The sequence below is a fragment of the Mixophyes fleayi genome, chromosome 2 (assembly GCF_038048845.1).
Source record: "Mixophyes fleayi isolate aMixFle1 chromosome 2, aMixFle1.hap1, whole genome shotgun sequence".
Lineage (NCBI taxonomy): Eukaryota > Metazoa > Chordata > Amphibia > Anura > Limnodynastidae > Mixophyes > Mixophyes fleayi.
Window position 1 is genome coordinate 1364433 of NC_134403.1, and position 16490 is coordinate 1380922.

The 16490-nt window shown below is 46.0% G+C and overlaps 1 protein-coding gene across 1 annotated transcript in view; it reads left to right on the forward strand.

Annotated features, from left to right (window-relative positions):
• Nucleotides 1–14583: 14583 nt before the first annotated feature.
• The window catches only part of CHRDL2 (chordin like 2), a 150561-nt gene continuing 148654 nt past the window's right edge, over nt 14584–16490 (forward strand). The window contains exon 1 of the mRNA XM_075198320.1: nt 14584–14691. The gene's annotated coding sequence lies outside the window, so the exon portion shown is untranslated. The remainder of the gene's footprint in view (nt 14692–16490) is intronic.

The following is a 16490-nucleotide window of genomic DNA, read 5'->3' on the forward strand; positions in this document are numbered from 1 at the left end:
TTGTTGGCATTATCAGAAATGACATATCCTGGGGAGAGTCCAAGTGGTATAAGCGATGTATCAATCACATCTCTTAGTTTGCGTAACAAATTGTCAGCTGTATGCCTGTTAGTGAAGCCGGTGATTCAAAGAGTGGCCTGCCTGTGACAAATGTTACGTAGTGGTGTACATGTTGCTGCTGTTCCTGCTTGTGAAGGCGAATGACCAACCCAGTGGGCTGTCACAGTCATATAGTCTTTGGTTTGACCACTTCCACTTGTCCACATATCTGTGGTTAAATGGACAGTGAACAGAATGGCACTTTTCAGCGCAATCTCTACATTTGTACACACTTTTTGGTATAGTTGTGGAATACCTTTACGGGAAAAATTGTGTCGCGATGGAATTCTGTAACGCGGACACAAAACCTCAATTAACTGTGAAAAACCAGCTGCGTTTATTGTGGAGATTGGATGCAGATCTAACACTAACATTGCAGCCATGGCGTCTGTGATTCGCTTGGCGACTGGGTGACTGCTGTCATTTTTGCTTCCCCTAGCAAATGATTGTTTCACAGTTAATTGTTGAAATGTAGGACTGCTCTTTTTCTTGGCCTTCCTCTGGGCTGACGATTCACCCCCAGCAGCAGCAACAGCAGCAGCAGTGGGACTAACGCTTTCTTCAGAGGAATCAATAATAGTGCAGAAGTCATCCAGCCTTAATAATTGGGATGCCGGGCTAACTCCGAGCGCTACTGAGGATATTGATGAGGATGGTGTGGTGGGTGTATTTTGTAGCCGTCGGGATGTCTGTGAGCGGAGGGTCCTAGCTGATGATGGAGTGCTTGTAATTATTTTGCAAAAACTTTCAGCTTTTCCCAACTCTTTGCCATAAACTCTCGTCAAATGGCGTAACATAGACGAGGTTCCAAGATGGTTCCCTCGACTGACTGTGGCTTGACATACACTACAAATGGCTATACAGTTGTTGTCTGGATTGGGGTAGAAATAATTCCACACATAAGAAGTGGATTTTTTGGTTTTATGGTCTGGCATGACAATGGCCTTTTTCTTGTCACGTGCCAGAACTGCTGCCACTGGTGCAGGACTGACACAAACAAAATCCTCATCAACATCCTCATTAGCGCCCTCGTCGCCTCCACAAATCTCCCCCTCATCCTCTTCTATTTCCAAAGTGGCATCCTCAATTTGTGTATCACCGGCTACACTCAAGCTGTTCAGGCACACATCAATAGAACTGGGTACACTAACAGAATGCTCACGATTAGACATACCAATGTTGGATGGACTCTCCACAGGGATTGGTGTCATTTGTGATTCAGAGCAAACATTATCCTCTAATGCCTTACTGTTATCTTGCAGCTCGGCTTTGACGCGTAACAGTAGTTGTCCACCACATATAGGCTCATTAACATTTTTAGATCTGCCACTAATAGACAAAGATGAAGGCCTCATTCTCTCTTTGCCACTGTGTGTATAGAATGGCATGTTGGCAAAAAATTTTTTATCGACACTTAACTTTTCCTCAGTTACACTTCTTTTGCGCTTCAACACGGTAATTTTTTTTTTGGTGTGTGTTTTTTTGACTGCTTTCAAAAGACTGTGTAGTTTGACATCACCTTTCCCAGATGACGTACTGGGAACACTAACATCACCTGGTGACAGAACCTGGTTGCTGATTCTGCTTATATGTGGACTGCTTAGAATCCATTATGAGCCCAACGCACCTGTAATGCTACAAATTCTTTTAGATACTGCTGACAAATATGAATTTTGTCAGCCAGAAATATTAATGCAAAATAATGGGGGACACCCCAAAAGCACTTGAGAGTGCTAAAAATTATTTTTAAGATTGCTGACAAACAGGACTTTTGACAGCCAGAAATATTAATGCAAAAGAATGGGGGACACCCCAAAAGCACTTGGGAGTGCTAAATATTATATTTTAAGTCTGTTGTCAGATAGTACTTTTGACAGCCAGAAATATGAATGCAAAAGAATGGGGGACAACCCAAAGCACTTGTAGTGCCAAATATTGAAAAAAAAGACTCCTCTATCCTCTTCTCTTCTCTATCAATTGTCATCAGAATTGGAATCAGAATTGTATTCTCTGTCCCTGCTCTAATCAGCCTTTGACTACACCCTGCTCTCTCCCTCTGTCAAATGGCGATGGATTGCTGTGGAGGCAGGTATTTATGATTTTCAAGTATCGCGAGAACCGAGCCCCGAAATCCGACGACGTCACAATGACGTTCGGCCTCGATTTGAAATCCCAGCGGGCAGGAGAGTACCGAGCCTGCTCAGCTCGGTACTCGGATAGGCAGAGTTCGGGCGGGTTCGGTTCTTGGGGAACCAAGCCCGCCCATCTCTAAGTGGAACACATATAGGTCTGTAGTTCTCTGCAGACACCGGGGTGGACACTGAATAACACACAGTGGCATGTATCATAGAGCGGACATAAAAACACTCTCTAAGAAAGTGTAGGAGGACTAATGTTCTACAACTTTCCCAACCTAATGTGTAGTGTGTTGGTGTTAAGAATCACACCAGTAGGCCAACATTCCACTGAGATCCCTTCAGGTGTTCCAGCAAGTTATCCAAGACCAGATTACCACCATGAATAAGAATACTATGATCAACTTTGGTGTAAGATTGTTGTTTTTTTTGCACATAACTATATAATACTATTATCAATCCCAGCCATAGGCAGTGCTCACAAGGCATTCATAAGATAAGACAGAGGTATCGTTTAAGGCAATTCCTTCACTGTAGATTTTTTCAGCGGTAGGACACCGCCCAACTTGAGTACCTCCCCCTCCATACCAAAATCCTATACCCCTGTGGTAGCTGTGAGCGCAGGTCAGCCCCTATTAAACATGTAACGCACTGTTAGGTGTCTGGAATGTGTGGGCTGTAGATGATGTTTGCAGAAAAAAAAAAAAGGTGGGAAAAAACTTAAGCAGCACATTTGAACAAATTCATAGATCCTTATGGAAACTATTGTGCTCTATGTACATTCAGACTTACCTGACAAAATTATTTATACCAATGTATGTCAAGTCCAATAGCCATGTGTGATTGCCGTCTCTGTGATAAGCATCATCAGCTATTTATATAGCATCACTAATTCCGCAGCGCAATACAGAGAACTCACATCAATCCCTGCCCCATTGGAGCTTACAGTCTAAATTCTCTAACATACACACACACAGACACAGAGAGAGAGACTAGGGTCAATTTAATAGCAGCCAATTACCCTACCAATATTTTTGGAGTATGGGAGGAAACCCATACAAACATGGGGAGAACATATAAACTCCACATAGATTAGGACATGGACAGGACTGAAACTCATGACCCCAGTGTTGTGAGACAGAAGTGGGATCATGGGCAGGTCTCGGTCCTCTAAGTCAGTCACTGGAGAAACAGGTGTGTGAAGAAGTGTTGTCAGACAATCCTAGGTAAAGCCAGACTGGTATGCAGTATTGAATCAGAATGCAGAGTGGTCAGGGAAGCCAAAGGTTATAGCTGGTCAGAAAACACAAAATCAGGATCCAAAGGAGAAGTCAGGAGCCAATACAAGCTTGCAACAGGGAAGTCAAGCCATTTGGAACATGAAAGGGGTAGCAGGACACTGAGACTGGAACTGGTAGAAACGCTGGAGTTAGGGTGGACCTAATACCCCGCCCCCTAATGGTGCCAGAGTCCTCCTTATGTAGAGAACCCAATTAGTGATCCAGCCGTCAGTGACGTCACTGACCACTGCCGAGGACAGGAGAATCATGTCCTGTTGCATGGCAATGGGGCACACATGTGCGGAAGTTCCTGCGAACATGTCCGGCCGGAGGGAGACGGCGGACGTCCCTGACACATATAGCCGGGACATGGATGTAAAAAAAATGTTTCCTATTTCAAAACATGAATTAATTTTTTGCGTGGTACCAGGGATACGTGGGTACAATCTACTGCCCCTATCACATGTGGAAAATGTGCAATATTATAAAATTGCTGTTTTACCCACACAAGGGTTTCCTCATCCAATGGCAAATTGTAAACTGCTGGATGCACAACAGGAATGCCCTAAGTACCAGGTTGAATACACGAAAAAACAGCAGTCTGGAACACTCCTGCCGCCATACCTACTGTGGTCTGGAATGATCCACACAGAAATGTAACACTGCCACCAACTTTAGTAGTAGTGGAATTGCTGTGTGGATACTGATCTTAGGCTCAAGATCAATAAGTTCAAAAGAAAAAATTGAAATGCATCTTTAACTTAATGATTTGTTTTTTTGAAAATGTATTTTTGTTTCGTGCAATAAATAAATTGATCATAATGTTAAAAATAATGAGATGATTAAATCTTGCAATACAGATTAAGTGCAAAACTTCAACCCACCAGTAGATGTCACCAAAGTGTTATTCTTGTTCCTTCAAGCAAAAAGTTGGGTTATGTGAAAAATAAGTCATTCAACTATTAGATTTTTGTATTTAATTGTAACATAATGCAAAATTGATTGTGTAGTTTACTTCAACACATTGAAGAGATTCTTCAACTTGAACATAATGTAAATTGGAGTAGTATGTATTTGGGTGAAATAGGATTTTTGTCCTATACATAATGTCACCAGAAAAGCGTTATAGGAGATGGGACAATATTTATGTATTTTTATGTCTCCCCCATTAAAGTGTACTCCATTTAATGCATTTATTCTAATTATTTACCTAATGGTTGGAAATGTTTGCTGTCATAATTGTTGTGGCTTTGTGTAGATACTCCTGGTAGTGTTTGGTGCACATTATATAGGCAGAAGAGGAACAGTGATACTCAGGTTGGCTATAGGGTGTCATCTAATGAGTGAGGATTTCCAAAAGTGAATGTTGTAAGTATTGTAACTATTTTAATCCTCCTGAATGGACAAAGTTCTGGAAAGTGTGTGCAGTGTATCTTGTGTGTAATGCCCAACATGCGCCAAGTTATCTGCGGATGGGCTCCGACACTAGTGAACCGCTTGTGATTGGCTGTTGCGATTGCACCACTAACCCTGGTTGGTACTTCCTTCATCGCTCAAGCATATGGGCCTATGATATTCTTCTATGTGTGTGTTAGGACAGATGTTTCTGCTGTATTAGAGGTAGTTATAAGTTTTATTGATGCTCAATAGCGAATGTTCTTGTTAAACATAAAACAAATGAGTGTGACATAAGTGTCTATGACATCTGCCTGGCATAACCCGGGCACACATACTACTGGGCCCGACCTGCGTGGCTCTTAGGAGCAAATTCGCTATTTTTATGCACAACAATTTTGAGTGTAAATTGCTCCCACTTTGCTGCCATCCTCATCAGGGCCACCAATGAAGTAGTAGAGCATTAGATGGGAGTAGTGCTGTGTTTTCTTCAAAAGTAATTAAAACGTAATTTGAAAAATAAATCATGTTGCACAAAATTCATAGCTATACTTTGCTCAAATGCTGGTTAAAACATCTGTGGAGAGCATAGAAAACACTAATAATCAATAATGTTACATTAAAATAAAAGTAAACTCTTCTGTAGGTGTTACACATAGTTACATAGATTTTAATAACTGTAACAGAGTGTTCGTCAGCTGTGACAAATTAGTTATCATTTAAAGAACAAATAGAGCCAATTTCTGACATATATATCTATGTCTATCTATCTATCTGTCACGGATCAGAGTAGAAATATAGCTGAGGAGTCATGGATAGGTGAAAAACAAACAATGTTTATTGCTGGGGAACAGTTGATGACATAATATCTTGCAGAGTTTACCAGATATACAGCTGATGCAGGTAAATAGGAGGTGAGGAAATATTCCAGGCAGCATGCACAGGGAAATGCACGGATAAGTCCCAGGTACAAATAAGAAACAGGTCAGCAGATATTATGCTGAGATAGATCCCAATGCAGCATACAATCACAGGAGCAAGGCAGGAGAAAGAATCACAAGGTGAAACCACAGGATATGACATCAGGATGACAACAATAACCAGCCATGTGTGCTGGGAGTGACAGGTATATAAAGGGAAAACCACACCCAGGTGCATGGGATAATTGGTGAACATGAAGGTTAACCCCTAATGCACACAATAAGGCACAATAGCAGCACCTCTGGTGAATGGAGGTACTGCCAATACAAATATAATAATAATAAGGATAAAAAGGCAGGAGCTGCCATGCAAAGCAGCATGTAATGCATAAGCTGTAGGCAGATCGTGACAGTACCCCCTCCCTTAAGGGCGGATTCCAGACGCCCGATTACCAAAAATGTCTAAATTCGTCGGAGTCATAGTCCACAATAGGGGGCCTGGCAGAAAAGTCATCGTCCATGGGCGGAAAGGCAAAGGAGACCATGCCAGATGGAAGCTGAAGCACTGCAGAACCTCCTTTCTTTTTACGCCCTCCCCTTTTACGAGACTTCCTCGGGATTGAGACCTGAGCCAACTGGGAGGAGCACAATGGTATCTCTTGGCCAGGAGAGATAGGTGGTATTGCTGACAATGCAGAGACCCCGCAAGATGGCATAGCGGGAGGAGTTACAAACTTGCTGATTACTGCCTCAGAAAAGGATTGTAAGTCCGATAAGATGGGATGCCGGTCTCAATAAATGGGTTTGCCCATTCCAAAGCCTCTCCCCTAAAATGGGATATTAGGAATAGTACCTGTCTCTTAGGGCTACTAACAAGGTTTGGTATGGGGGAATCTGTGAGGCAAAAAATCTCAGAAGGGCATTAAATTCGGAAGGATGCCCCTCAAAGAAAGGTGATGGTTCAGAGTTGGCACACTCGGTAGCAGATGGTTCGGACTTGGCAGCAGGCCCGGACTGGGCGGCAGGCTTGGCAGCAGGCCCGGACTGGGCGGCAGACTTGGCAGCAGGCCCGGACTGGGCGGCAGACTTGGCAGCAGGCCCGGAATGGGCGGCAGGCTTGGCAGCAGGCTTGACAGGAGACCCGGACAGGGCGGCAGGCTTGGCAGCAGGCTTGGCAGCAGACCCGGACTGGGCGGCAGACTTGGGAGCAGGCCCGGACTGGGCAGAAGGCTGGGCAGCGGGCCTGGACTGGGCAGAAGGCTTGGCAGGGACAGCACTTTGAGAAGCCTGAGGGCAGACAGCACTTTGAGAAGCCTGAGGGCAGACAGCACTTTGAGAAGCCTGAGGGCAGACAGCACTTTGAGAAGCCTGAGGGCAGACAGCGCTTTGAGAAGCCTGAGGGCAGACAGCACTTTGAGAAGCCTGAGGGCAGACAGCACCAAGTGGTAACTCGGGCTGAACCGCATGGACTGGCAACTCGGGCTGGACCGCATGGACTGGCAACTTGGGCTGGACCGCATGGACTGGCAACTCGGGCTGGACCGCATGGACTGGCAACTCGGGCTGGACCGCATGAACTGGCAACTCGGGCTGGACCGCATGGACTGGCAACTCTTCTGGAGCAGACTGTAAGGGCAGTGCCCCCTCTGGAGAAGACTGTAAGGGCAGCGCCCCCTCTGGAGAAGACTGTAAGGGCAGCGCGCCCCCTCTGGAGAAGACTGTAAGGGCAGAGCCCCCTCTGGAGAAGACTGTAAGGGCAGCGCCCTCTCTGGAGAAGACTGTAAGGGCAGTGCCCCCTCTGGAAGAGTCTTTAAGGGCAGCACCCCCTCTGGTGCAGGCTGAAGCTCAGGAACAGAGACAGCGGCTGAAGACTCGGAACTGGAGACAGCGGCTGAAGACTCGGAACTGGAGACAGCGGCTGAAGACTCAGAACTGGAGTTCTATCTATCTATCTGTCTATCTGTCTGTCTGTCTCTGTTTATCTATCTATCTATCTATCTATCTATCCATCCTGTATTTATAAAACACTGTCTATTACTGAGTTAAATAATCCCCATACAATAACTGTAGTGTTTCTACTTAATATAACCCCTGTGCTCCTTCTCACTCCTTTGCAGCAGGTTGGTAGAAGGAAGGAGATTTTCTAACAGACAGAGAGTGACTGACAGGCTTGCAGACTTCCTCTGTGTGTGGATGTAACAGCACCTCTGAAGTCTTCAGTCTTAGCATTTTAACCTGTATCTGCCCTTTTAAACATTGTCCAAAAAATGTGACTTCAGCTGTCAGTAGTGGGGAGAGGTACAACAGTTACTTAGTAACAGAACTGCAATGGAATATATTTTACTTTCATGGTTCATAGCTGAACATTTCACTTCAGAGGTTCAGTGGTGCGTTGACCTCTCTTGGATGGGTTCAGAGCTGGAAGAGGCTGAGAACATTTCTCGGCTGAGATTGATAGAAGATAAACGCTCAGAGCCAGTAAGCGGCATACTACAGCCAGGTGCTAGCTCACCAGCTCATCACCTCACATACATACTACTGATCTGGGAAATGGCTATAGAGATCTCTGGAGCAATTCTGAAATAAACATTCCAGTTTTACCACATAAATAGCAATGTCACATTGTTATCTTTATTTCACAAGCTTCCTTAATACAACCTTTGCTGCCTTACTAATGTTCATAATATTTAAAGTGGAAGTGAGAAAAATGATAATAAATCCCTCTTTGTTTATCAGAAAATCACTCAGGACTTGCCCACTACACACTGCCAATTTTTTCCTGAGTGACTTTGATCAGTAATAAAGTGGGCAGTTGGTAGCAATGATGCTGCAAATGTTTCCTTACGTCCATTAGAGGTTCACAAGGAAATGTAAGGTGGTGTCCTTCTGTTTTATTACATACACTTCAGTATAGGTCACAACCAGGAGATTCGTGTCTTGGATGAATAAAGATCTCACTTCATTTGCTAAACAGGATGACTAAACTGCACAAGTCAAATATGAAGCATGAAGGTAAATGACCCCGATTTCCCACTACCGCTCTGTATAACAGAGTAACGTTTAATAGAGTATTACTGCCTCACCCCTTACAGACAGCTGAAACCGCATCTGTAGGACAGAGTCCTAACTGGGTCCCATACCAGTCAAAAAGCAGAGATTGCAAAGCACATCATGTCAGTTAAGCTGATTAATATTATTATTATCATTTATTTGTTAGGCGCCACAAGGTATCCGCAGGTCCGTACACAGTACAAACAGGGGACTATACAGGGTGCAACAGTAGAGAACAATAAACAAAAATACCAATACTTCAGAAGCTCCACACAGGCTAATACAATAAGCATGGAGTAGAAGAACAGGTGAGGAGACAGGAGGGAAGATGGCCCGGCTCATGTGAGCTTACATCCTAAGGGAGGGTAGACAGAACAGGCACAAGTGGAGCCAGTTGAGGCAAAGGGAGAAAAGGAAGAGCGAGTGGAGGAAGTGAGGTGGTTAAGTAGATGGTTGGTAGGCTTTACGGAAGAGGTGAGTTTTCAGTGCACGTTTGAAGGAGCACAAAGTAGGAGAGAGACGGATGGAACGAGGGAGGTCATTCCAGTGAAGGGGGGCTGCACGGGAAAAGTCCTGGATTCTGGAGTGGAAAGAGGTGATGAAAGTGGAGGAGAGGCGGCGATCATTGGCTGAGCGTAGGGAGCAGGTAGGAGTGTGAATGGAGAGGAGGTTAGAGATGTAGGGGGCAGTAGAGTGGGAGAAAGCCTTGTAAGTGGTGGTGAGGAGCTTGAAAAGGATTCTATAGGGGAAGGGAAGCCAGTGTAAGGCGAGACAGAGAGGGAAGGCCGAAGAGAAGTGGCGTGAGAGGAAGATGAGTCTAGCGGCTGCATTGAGTATAGAGTGAAGGGGGGAGAGGTGGGAGTGGGGGAGGCCAGTGAGGAGGAGGTTGCAATAATCCAGGCGGGAGATGATGAGTGAGTGGATGATAGTTTTGGTGGCGTCCTGGGAGAGAAAGGGACGGATGCGGACGATGTTGCGTAGTTGGAAGCGACCAGTTTGGGCAGGGGAATGGATGTGGGGAGCAAAAGAGAGAGAGGAGTCGAGGGTGACACACAGCCAGCGGAGTTGGGTGACAGAGGAGATGGTGGTATTATTGACGACAATAAAGAGGTCATGATGGGATGGGAGTCTGGGTGGAGGAAAGGCAATAAGTTCCGTTTTAGAGATATTTATTTTGAGAAAGCGAGCAGACATCCAGGAGGAGATGGTGGAGAGGCAGTCAGATACCCGAGAGAGGAGGGTGGAAGAAAGATCAGGAGAAGAGATGTAGAGCTGAATGTCATCAGCATAAAGGTGATACTGAAGACCTAAGGAGGAGATGAGAGCACCAAGGGAGGAGGTATAGAGCGAGAAGAGTTATGGGCCGAGAACAGAGCCTTGCGGGACTCCTACAGGGAGAGGGTAGGGGAGGAGGAAGAACCAGACGTGGATACAGAGAAGGAGCGGTTGGCGAGGTATGAGGTGAACCAGGCATGGACAGAACCAGAGAGACAGAGAGAGAGAGAGAAGAGTTTGCAGCAGGAGTGGGTGGTCCACGGTGTCAAAGGCTGCGGAAAGGTAAAGGAGGATGAGTAGGGAGAAGTGACCCTTGAACTTAGCCAATAGGAGGTCATTAGTAACCTTGGCCAGGGCAGTTTCGGTGGAGTGTTGGGGACGGTAGACGGATTGGAGATGGTCGAGGAGGGAATGGTCAGAGAGGTGTTTGGCGAGGCGGCTGCAGACAAACCACTCGAGTAATTTGGAGGCAAAGGGGAGTAGTGAGATAGGGCGATAATTAGCAAGAGAGGAGGGGTCAAGATTGTTTTTTTTGAGGATGGGAGAGATAAGAGCGTGTTTAAAAGAGGAGGGAACTACACCAGAGGAGAGTGATAAGTTGAAGAGGTGTGTGAGGTAAGAGCAGGCAGTGGGGGGGAGAGAATGAAGGAGGTGAGAGGGGATGGGGTCTAGAGGACAGGTAGAGGGTGGGGAGGAACGAATAAGAGAGCAGACTTCTTCGCCTGTTGTGGGGCAAAAGGAGCACCAAAGTTGGTTGTTCGAGGGAGGAGAAGCAATGAGGGTGGCGGGAGAATGGGAGGAGGAGATGTTCAGTCTGATGGCCTCAATTTTGGAAGAGAAAAAGGTGGCAAAGTTAGAAACGGAGAGGGAAGACGGGACAGAGGGGGGGGGAGAGAGTAGCGAATTGAAGGTGGCAAGGAGGCGGCAGGGATTGGAGGACTGAGAAGAAATGAGGGACTTAAAGTAGGATTGTTTAGCGAGGCACAGGGCAGAGTAGAAAGAGGAGAGGATGAATTTAAGTCAGCCAGGGAACGAAATTTCCTCCAGAGGCGTTCAGCAGTGTGAGAGCACTTTGGAGGAAGCGGGTGAGTTTGGAGTGCCATGGTTGGGGAATCAGGCAGCGTTGGCGGATAGAGGAGGTCAGGGTGACAGCGTCAAGGTCAGTAGTGAGGGAGAGGTTGTAGAGAGAGGACGCCTGGTCAGGACAGACCAGGGAGGGAAGGGGTAATAGGAGAGATTCAAGCGAGGAGGAGAAAGAGGTAGGGTCAATAGCATCAAGGTTGCGCCTAGTGAGGGTGGCTTTAGGTGGGGCGGGAGCAGGGGAGGAGGACAGCATGAAGGAGAGGAGATGGTGGTCAGAGAGTGGGAAGGGAGAGTTGGAGAAGTCAGAGAGATCACAGAGATGGGAGAAGACAAGGTCGAGGGAGTGACCAAGACAGTGGGTGGGTGAGGAGGTCCACTGAGTAAGGCCTAGAGAGGAGGAAAGAGCGAGAAGTTTGATGGTGGCAGGGTCAGAGCAGTTGTCAATGGGGATATTAAAGTCGCCAAGTATGATGGAGGGGAGGTCAGAGGAAAGGTAGTGGGGAGCCAGGCAGCAAAGTTGTCGAGGAAAAGGGAGTTGGGGCCTGGGGGACGGTAGATGACAGAGACACGAAGGTGGATAGGGGAGAAGAGACGGTTGGAGTGAACTTCAAAGGAGGAGAAGGAGAGGGAAGGTAAAGTAGGAATGACCTGAAAAGTGCAGTTAGGAGACAGGAGGAGGCCCACTCCACCTCCTGGACGCTCATCCGGTCTGGTGGAGTGGGTGAAGGAGAGGCCCCCATAGGAGAGGGCAGCAGGTGAGGCAGTGTCAGAAGAAGTAAGCCAGGTTTCAGTGATGGCAAGAAGAGTTAGAGAGTTGGAGATGAAGAGTTCATAGATGGAGGATCGTTTGTTACGGATGGACCTGGAGTTCCAGAGGGCACATGAGAAAGGGAGGGAGGGAACAGGGGAGATGCGGATGAGATTGTTAGGGTTGATGGAGCGAGGGGGAGGGTGAGAGACGGGGCAGTGAGAGTTGGGCCGGAGAAGGGGGCTGGGGGTGAGGATAGGTATAGGAAAGGAGCGGGGTGGCATGGTATAGAGCAGGAACGATGTCAGTGGCAGTGGCAAAAACAATATGAGTAGTAGCAAAAATTAGAATACAGTAAAAATTTAAAATACAGTGCAGATCAAATGAGATAAAATGAAAAGCACATAAAATTAAAAGGAATGCAAGTAAAATTAAAATAGAATACAAACAATGAGATAAAATAGAATGCAAAACAATACATAAAATTAAACTGGAGTAAAATAAGCTAAGATGAACTACTGGTAAATGCACAGTGAAAAACACAAAATGAAAATGGTAGTAGAAGTAAAGGAGGGCTGCAGAGAGCCGGTACCAGGTGTGGAGGAAGAGGAGCAGGAGAGTCCAGGGCAGGAGAGAGTCCAGTCCAAGTTGGAGATACCAGGGAGGCCGGAGTCCAGGAGTCCCCGAGACCAGGGCAGGAGAGTGCAGGGCCGATCACATCAAATCATTGGCAGTGTACTTGTGGTGCACCAGGCTGTGGTGAGGAGGGCTGCATTGTGGCAACATGTGGCATTGGAATCCAGGAACACAACTGCAGGAACCGTGTGAAGAAGGCCGCACTCACAATGAGTTAGAAGTAACAACCAACTGTGGACCAAGCAGCGGGACCAGGCAGGACCAAACAGGGGGAGACGAGAAGGCCGAAATGGATGACGGGAGACCCCGAGTACGTGGCAGGCAGGCAGCAGGAGACCAGACTAGGCATCAGGACTTGGCAGGCAGCAGGACGTGGTAAGCAGACCAGGCAGACCCGAAGATGGCAGGCGGTAGGAGCGGAGTACAGTTGGAATGTGCTGGAGGCAGAGCGGGCATCTAGGCAGGAGCCGGGGACCTACGTGGAAGAGGTTGACCAGAGAAAGGAACCCCGGAATTCTTCGCGGTAGACCCACTGAGGACCAGGCAGCTGGCGACATGGCAGAGCTGGAGTATTGTAGGAGTGAGCCGGAGGCGGAGCAGGCATCAAGGCCGGAGCCAGGGGCCGGAAGTAGGCCCCAGTGTGGAGGCAGTCGGTACCCGAGATCGGGGATGGAGCCGGAAGTAAGCCGTAGATGAGAGCATGCAGCAAGATAGTAGAAATCGCCGGGCAGCAGTAGCGCAGTCCTGAGGAGATGGTGCACGCTGGAGGTCAGCACAGGATCACTGGATTGGTGGTGCACGCTGGAGGCAGACACAGGGTCACTGGAGCCATGCGAGAAGATAGGAGATGGACCTCCACTAGGCCGGAGCCGGGGACTCGAGTGGAGATCAGACCGGAGGCTGAATCACCAGCAGAATCGCTGGCGGGCAGATCAGCAGGGTGAAAGGCAAGTGGAGGCAGAAGGGCAGCGGGTCCGAGCCGGGGGTCGCCACATTAGAATTAGGGGCCCAGGGTTAGGCCCCCAGTGGAGAGCACACCCGGCACGTCCTTACAGCTGGGAGACCGGAAGAGGCAATGTGACATCACTGGCATTTCTGCAGAGCGAACAGAGAGCAAGCACCTCACATGGTAGTCCTCAGCATGATGTAAGATAGAGAGGCACCTCCTTCCTAACATGATAACTGGGAGCACAGTATAAACTCTCCAGTTATTTCATGTACATTGCTCAGCTTAGTAATACATTAAGGCACATAAATCAGGGATACGCACGTCCATATACAACAAGGTGCGGATGTAAAGTTACGTCTGGTGATGAATACATTACGCAAAATGCGGCACGTACCGGCATTTACGTTCCTTAATGAATCAGACCCACAATGTGAAATATATTTGAATGCCTTCTAACAGTCCCTATTTTCTATGGCAGCTGATATTATTTTAAAGGGACGGTACATGAGTGTGGCATTTGGTGATTCTGTGCATGGTTTGTCTTCTAATTCGTCCTTGTTCTTCAAACAGGATTGTTATGAAGTAAATAGTAATGTGAAATGGTGAACTGACTTTCTCTTTAAATATGAGCAATAATGTCAAATGGGAAACCAGCAAAACTCAAGTGAGCGTCTCATCCGGAGTCTCCCTTCACCTGCACATAAAGCAAAATCTACATTTTGTAAATAACTTTTTATTTTGCAAAAACAACCATCTTTCTTCATAGAAAGCGGCGTTGTCTGTAATTCCTCTGTCAGGGAATAAATATACATGGCAGATATTGGAAGATTTCAGGCTTACTCCAGCTCCTGCGTCTCATAATATGTTTTGCAGTATCCCAGATAATTGTGAGACACACACACACAACATGACACCACTGGGGCCTGTGAACCTTACGTACGCCAGGACTCTGGATTAGCATCGCGGCTGGAGACTGACGTTCCTGGCTGCGCTCCAGCCTCTGTCTCCGCAAGTCTCTAAATAAGGTCAGGTATTAGGTGCTTCACATGCAGTCTGCAGCTTTTACATCAGATTTGGGCTGAAGAGCTGGAGCCTGCGTGGGACAAGATAACTGCAACAGGTAATTGTCTATAGAGAGATGGCTCATTAATCAAAGTGTAAAGAGGGTCACTGACCGCAGTATCTCTAAAAATAGAACAAGCACAAAATACCACGTGTGTCGCATGTCATGAATATAATATAGGAGCTTTCATTAGTACTATATGCTGGAATAGGTGTAGATTGTGAAAGGCTTATTTACAAAGGCTTCAAATATTGGAGTCTCTGCTTTGGACTCTGTCCTTACTGTGTCCTTGTAATCGAATATAATTATTAAAATACTCAAATGAGTTTTGCATGGGGGTTGCCAAATGTCAGTAATTTTTTGCTGACTGTAAGACAAGTGTTTAGCAGTCAGTAGGAGTCAGGTCTGTCAGTAAATCTGTATAACATTGTCAGTAAAAACCTTCCAGGGTTTCCGCCTAAACAGACTTTATAGCTTCCCCAATAGTTTAACGTCAGTTTTGAATAAAAAATGAGGAGGAACTAACAGAAACTTTATAAAATAAAAAAATCAAATCATTGGACAGAAAGAAAAATAATCACATTGACAAGAAATAACATTGACAACAAAATCGTATATAAAAATAAAGAATATATAGCCATAGGAATGCCATTACTTTCCTTACTACACAGATATTTGTGTTCTGGACTTCAATGTTAGTCCTGTCCCCATACACACTAATGACTCTGATACAAAGTGCTTTTATAAGTAGGTGACCAGCGGTGGGATGTGTTGTTCCTGCCTCTTGACATAAGGCGTTTAATACTGTGGTAAATACAAGGCAATGCAGACATGGGTTAGTCCCTTTCTGGCTAATCTTGTTGGCTAACGTTAGACTGGATGGTTGTCTGTAGATCAGAATCGATCCTCGTCCAGTTGTTCATAGTGTGAGGAGGGGTCGGCCGTACTGTTGATAACACTGTTTGAGCTTCGTCAGGCGTGACCTGAGATCCATTGTGAAGGTAGAATTGTTCTTCAGTCATTTCAGGCTCCTGTGAGCCAAACTCTATCAATTATTCCTATATCAGTAAGTAACATTCCAAGTTACAGGCTCCATATGAATCCGAGTGGGGTGAATATCCAGTCAGTGTCATCATGACCCGTACTGAGACCTGAGGTACCGTATGAAATTACCCATCATACTTTGGGAGCTGGATGCAGACACCTGACCAGCTGGGTGAAGAAGAGAATGCACACAGTGGCACTTCTATTCCGCTATTGGCACAAATACCATCAGCTTAATATATCCACAAAACCTTTAAATATTTATGTGCTAATAAATATAAAAGTAGGAGAAAAATAAACTGGACTTTGAGTGAAAAAAGTTGAATTTAATTAATAATCGCGGTTTTCAGTTTTGGCGATTTTTACATTTCAGTCTTAGATGAGACATTTGCAAAATATTGTCCGCTGGCGTCATGAAAAATCACAATGAGGGTCCCTGAATTCACCATAAACTGGTTGAAAAAAAGTCTTTCCATTTTCTTGGCATCCATCCCACCTGGGATCACTGTCACTAACACGGCCTCAAATCTCTTCACCCATCTTCTATCCAAGATTAAAATGGAACTTGCTGGCTGACCCAAGATTGTCCTGGCTGCGAAGGATCAATAATATAAAGATGAATATCCTTCCTAGGGGTATATTTACTAAACTGTGGGTCTTAAAAAGTGGAGATATTGCCAATAGCAACCAATCAGATTCTAGTTATCATTTATTTAGTACATTCAACAAAATGACAGCTAGAATCTGATTGGTTGCTATAGGCAACATCTCCACTTTTTAAGACCCACAGTTTAGTAAATTTATCCCTTAGA